Here is a 5,632-nt window from a genome sequence, read left to right on the forward strand (position 1 = left end):
TGCCAGCCTCTGAGCTTGCAGTTTGAAACATTGTTACAAATATAGAAGCTAAACAAAATCCCAGAAACCTGCTTTCAGCCAGCTGGGATCTCAGAGCTGGAGTTGAAACAGTGTTTTGATTATAGAACCCAAACAAACCAGATACCTGCTTTCAGCAGCGGAGGCCTAAGAGCTGGACTGGAGCCAAGCCTCAGAGCTAAAGCTGGCCCAGAATAAAAAAAAAGAAAAAAGAAAAAAAGGAGCGGTTGGGAGCTTCAGTCACCCGTCAGCCTGAAAACAGCCTTCATCCCCTCACCCAGACTGGCCAGGCACCCCAGTGGGGACCCCCACCCTGAAGGGTGTGTGACCAGCTGCAAACAGCCATCATCCCCTCATCCAGGCTGGCCAGGCACCCCAGTGGGGACCCCCACCCAGATCCAGGACACCCTTCAGGGCAAACCAGCCAGCCCCCACCCATGCACCAGGCCTCTATCCTATATAGTAAAAGGGTAATATGCCTCCCGGCACCGGGATCAGCATGACATGGGGCAGCGCCCAAACCCCCTGATCGCCCTGCGGCTCTGTGTGTGACAGGGGGCAGGGCCACAGCCTCCCTATCTGCCCTGCTCTGTTCGTGACAGGGGAAGGCACCCCAACCCCCTGATCAGCCCTGCTCTGTGCCTGATAGGGGGGAGCTCCCCAACCCCCTGATCACCCTGTGGCTCTGTGTGTGACAGGGTGCAGCGCCCCAACCCCCTGATTGGCCCTGCTCTGTGTGTGACAGAGTGCAGCGCCCCAACCCCCTCCCCCACGGGCCCTGCTCTGTGTGTGACGGGGTAGAGCCATAACCTCCCCATCAGCCCTGCCCTGAGTGTGACAGTGGCGGCTCCCCAACCCCCTGATCAGCCCTGCTCTGTGGGTGATAGAGGGCGGCGCCCCAACCGCCCCCCACGGGCCCTGCTCTGTGTGTGACGGGGTAGAGCCATAACCTCCCCATCAGCCCTGCCCTGAGTGTGACAGTGGCGGCTCCCCAACCCTCTGATCGGCCCTGCTCTGTGGGTGATAGAGGGCGGCGCCCCAACCGCCCCCCACGGGCCCTGCTCTGTGTGTGACAGGGTAGAGCCATAAGCTCCCCATTGGCCCTGCCCTGAGTGTGACAGGGTGCTGCGCCCCAACCCCCTGATCCTACCCCGCTCTGTGTGTGACAGGGGCAGTGCCCCAACTCCCCTATCGGCCCTACTCGGTGAGTGACAGGGGGGAGCTCCTCAACCCCCTGATGGGCCCTGCTCTGTGCATGACAGGGTCAGCGCCCCAACCCCCTGATCGGGCCTGCTCTGTGCGTGACAGGGGGTGGCGCCGCAACTTCCCTATCGACCCTGCCTTGAGTGTGACAGGGGGCAGCGCCCCAACTCCCCAATAGGCCCTGCTCTGAGCCCGACCAGGGGCTGCACCTAGGGATTGGGCCTGCCCTTTGCCACCCGGGAGGGGGCCTAAGCCAGCAGGTCGTTATCTCCCAAGGGGTCCCAGACTGCGAGAGGGCACAGGCCAGGCTGAGGGACTCCCCCTCCCCACCGAGTGCACAAATTTTTGTGCAATGGGCCTCTAGTACTATTAAATGAAAAGATTGATAAATTGGAAATACATTAAAAATTAGAACTTATTATCACCATCAAATTATACCATTAAGAGAGTGAAAAAGCAAGCAGAAGAGTAGATATATGCAAAATACATAACTGACCAGGGACTCATAAACAAAATACATAAAGAACTACTACTAATCAGTCAGAAGGAGAGCAAATCCTATAGAAAAATGGTCAAAGACCAGAATAGGCACTTAATTTAAGAAGATATAAAAATGATAAATAAACATATTAATGGGTGTGCAAAAGCATTAGCATCAGGGGAGTTTAAATATATTTTTATTGATTTCAGAGAAGTAGGGAAAGGAAGAAGGAGATAGAAATATTAATGATGAGAATCATTGATCAGCTGCCTCCTGCATGCCCCTTATCGGGGATTGAGCCCTCAACCTGGGTATGTGCCCTGACTGGAAATCAAACCCTGACCTCCTGGTTCATATGTTGATGCTCAACCACTGAGCCACACTGACCAGGGAAGTTTAAATAAAAAAACACAGTGATATTGAATAGTATATTCTCCCCACACAGGTTGGATAATTAAACTGTAACATATACTAAATTGTTAAATATTGTTGTTTCTAGACTTCCTAGTCTGATCTACTGATCTGTTGGATGTTGTTGCCAAAATCACATTTTAATTATTGAAATTTATAATACATATTAATCTCAGATGGAGAGAATTCCTTTACTTTTATTTTTTAATTTATAGTTACTCTTATTTTTCAATTTTCCTACATATTTACTCTTCCAGATGAAGTTTAGAATTGTTGGACAGATCTTCACAAAAATGCTACTTGCTTTGTATTAGGACTGTATTAAATTAATAAATTAATATGTAGAGAACTAGAATCTTTACAATATTGAGTGTCTATCATGGAATGCAGTATATCTTCCTATTTAGTCAAATGTTTTACATTACTTTCCATCAATTATGTTTTGTTCTTTTCTTTTAAAAAAACAACAACATAGTGATATACTACTACACATCACCAAAATGTCAGAAATTAAAGAATGGCAATAGCAAATGAGGATAAGGAGAAATAGAAACTCTCATATGCTAGTTAAAAATATAAATTGGGACATTCAGAAAGCCAAGAGACATATGAAAACATGCTCAAAGTCACTAGTCATCCGAGAGATGCAAATCAAAACAACAATGAAGTACCATCTCACACCTGTCAGAATGGCTATCATCAACAAATCAACAAACGACAAGTGCTGGAGAGGATGTGGAGAAAAAGGAACACCCCTGCACTGCTGGTGGGAATGCAGACTGGTGCAGCCACTATGGAAGACAGTATGGAGTTTCCTCAAAAAACTAAAAATGGAACTCCCATTTGACCCTGTGATCCCACTTCTAGGAATATATCCCAAGAAACCAGAAACACCAATCAGAAAGGATATATGCACCCCTATGTTCATAGCAGCACAATTCACCATAGCTAAGATCTGGAAACAGCCTAAGTGCCCATCTGTAGATGAATGGATTAGAAAACTGTGGTACACCTACACGATGGAATACTATGCTGCTGTAAAAAAGAAGGAACTCTTACCACTTGCAATGGCATGGATGGAACTGGAGAGCATTATGCTAAGTGAAATAAACCAGTCAATGAAGGAAAAATACCACATGATCTCACTCATTCATGGATAATAGAGACCATTATAAACTTTTGAACAATAATAGATACAGAGGCAGAGCTGCCTCAAACAGATTGTCAAACTGCAGCGGGAAGGCCAGGGAGGGTTGGGGGGCAGGAGGGAGGGGGTAAGAGATCAACCGAAGGACTTGTATGCATGCATATAAGCATAACCAATGGACATAAGACACTGGGGGATAGGGGAGGCCAGGGGATTGTCAAGGGCGGGGAAAAAAAAAAGACACATATGTAATATCCTTTGTAATACTTTAAGCAATAAAAAAAAATTAATTGAAATTTTTGGGGTGACATTGGTTAATAAAATTATATAGGTTTCTACAATGCATCATTGTATTGTGTGTTCACCACCCAAAGTCAAGTCTCCTTCCATCACCATTTATCCTACCTTAATCTTCTTCCATCTCCCTCCAACCCACTTTCACTCTGGTAATCACCATACTGTTTGTTGTCTGTCTCTATGAGTTTTTTGCTTAATCCCTTCACCTTTTTCACCCAGTACCTCAACCTCCTCCCCTCTGACAGCTGTCAGTCTGGTCCAGCCGTGGGCAAACTACGGCCTGTGTAAAACATGGTAATTAGCGTACGGCTGCTACCCTTCCCATTGGCTGATCAGGGTGATATGCAAATTAACTGCCAGCCAAGATTGCAAAGATGGCGGTTAATTTGTATACACAGCCGCAATGCTGGGAGGCGAAAGGGATGGGAAACCCAGCCGGCAGGCAAGAGGTGGGGGGCAGGCAAAGACAGCCGGTGATCAGTGATTGCATTGTGGATTGGAGGCAGAGAGAGCTGCTTCCCCGTGATCACCATGGCATGGGGGCAGAGAGAGCCGTTGTTTAGGCCAGCCAGCACTCCTGGACCCCCGGGGCTGTGGGTGCCGACTGGCCTGCTACCCTGTGATCACCATGGTGATTGGGGGCAGAGAGAGCCCCGGCCAGGCCAGACAGCACCCCCGGACTCCCCGGGGCTGTGGGTGCCGGCTGGCCTGCTACCCAGTGATCGCCATGGCCATCGGGGGCAGACAGAGCCACTGCACAGGCCAGCTGGCACTCCCTGACCCCCCTGGACTGTGGGTGCCGACTGGCCTGCTACTCCCCTGATCGCCATGGCGATCGGGGGCAGAGAGAGCCACTGCGCAGGCCAGCCAGCACTCCCGGACTCTCCCAAGGGTGGGTGCCGGCTGGCCTGCTACCCTGTGGAAAGAAGACCTTCAAGGCCTGTCCAAGGCAGGTTTGCATTTAAAACTAAGTGGGGTGGTCCGGAACTGCGCGGCACTGACAACCAGGGCAGTCTCTGCGTCAGTGGCACATCTGCGGCTTGAAGTGTGGGGGGTGAGGGCCATGCAAGCCAGAGGCTTTGGCTGCAATGGTCAGATAATTTCAGCTCCAAGGCAGGCGCAATCAGGGAAGCCATGGGGACCTTCACAAAAAAGAAGGCTGAAGAGGAAGGATACTTCCCAGAGCGGATTAAAGAACAGCTGGCAGCCTTGAAGAAACAACATGAAGAAGAGATCACTCATCATAAAAAGGAGATTGAGCAGCACAAGCAGAACAATAAGAAACTGAAAGATCATGATACTGCTGCAGTGTCAGGGTGAGGGGACAGCCATATTTGTCAGTGTGCCGGAGCTGTCAACAACAAAAAGTGTGCAGGAGCTGGGCAGGCCCACAGACAGGCACACAGACCCCAGGCCCACCTCGCCACCGCCTGGCCTCACCACCACCACTGCCAATGCCATCTCATGGGGCCTGCGCCCCGCAGCGGGAGGGGGGGGATGTCTTACAAACCGAACTTGACCATGCACATGCCTGCCACCTCCATCAAGGCCTCTGGGAGCGTTCACCCGCCTTCCACCAGCATGGCAATGTCTTCCCAGTACCGCCAGCTGCTGAGTGACTAGGACCACCATCTCTAACACGCAGGGAACATAGAACAGCCAGGTGCCCCAGAGCAAATATGCTGAGCTGCTGGTCATCATTGAAGAACTAGGGAAGGAGATCTGACTCACATAAGCGGGCAGCAAGAGCGCGATGGAGAGACTGAAACGAGGCATCATCCACACGGCAGCGCTGGTTCGGGAGTGCTTGGAGGAGATGAAGCGGAACACCAGGTCCTACCTAGCCCCTAAGTCAGCATGAAAGGCTTTCCCTCTTCTTCCAAGAAGTGACAGCTCATGCTTGCACCCCCTTCAGATGAAACTTGGTTTCAAAATAGTAACAGCTTGGTTTCTCCTCCCCCTGCCCCTCCTATGGTTCATCAGGCTCTGAACCTCCCATCGCTGAGATGGAGAAGAGATTTTTGCAGTTACTAGATTTACATATTAGTTAGGAACTACCCAGGGCATTTTGTGTG

At 50.1% G+C, this 5,632-nt stretch overlaps 1 pseudogene; it reads left to right on the plus strand.

The window, feature by feature from the left end:
* The first annotated feature begins 5,054 nt into the window (after positions 1 to 5,054).
* LOC118653407 lies at positions 5,055 to 5,418 on the plus strand (annotated as a pseudogene).
* Positions 5,419 to 5,632: the final 214 nt, after the last annotated feature.

This window comes from Myotis myotis, unplaced genomic scaffold, assembly GCF_014108235.1.
Source record: "Myotis myotis isolate mMyoMyo1 unplaced genomic scaffold, mMyoMyo1.p scaffold_m19_p_4, whole genome shotgun sequence".
NCBI classification, from domain to species: domain Eukaryota; kingdom Metazoa; phylum Chordata; class Mammalia; order Chiroptera; family Vespertilionidae; genus Myotis; species Myotis myotis.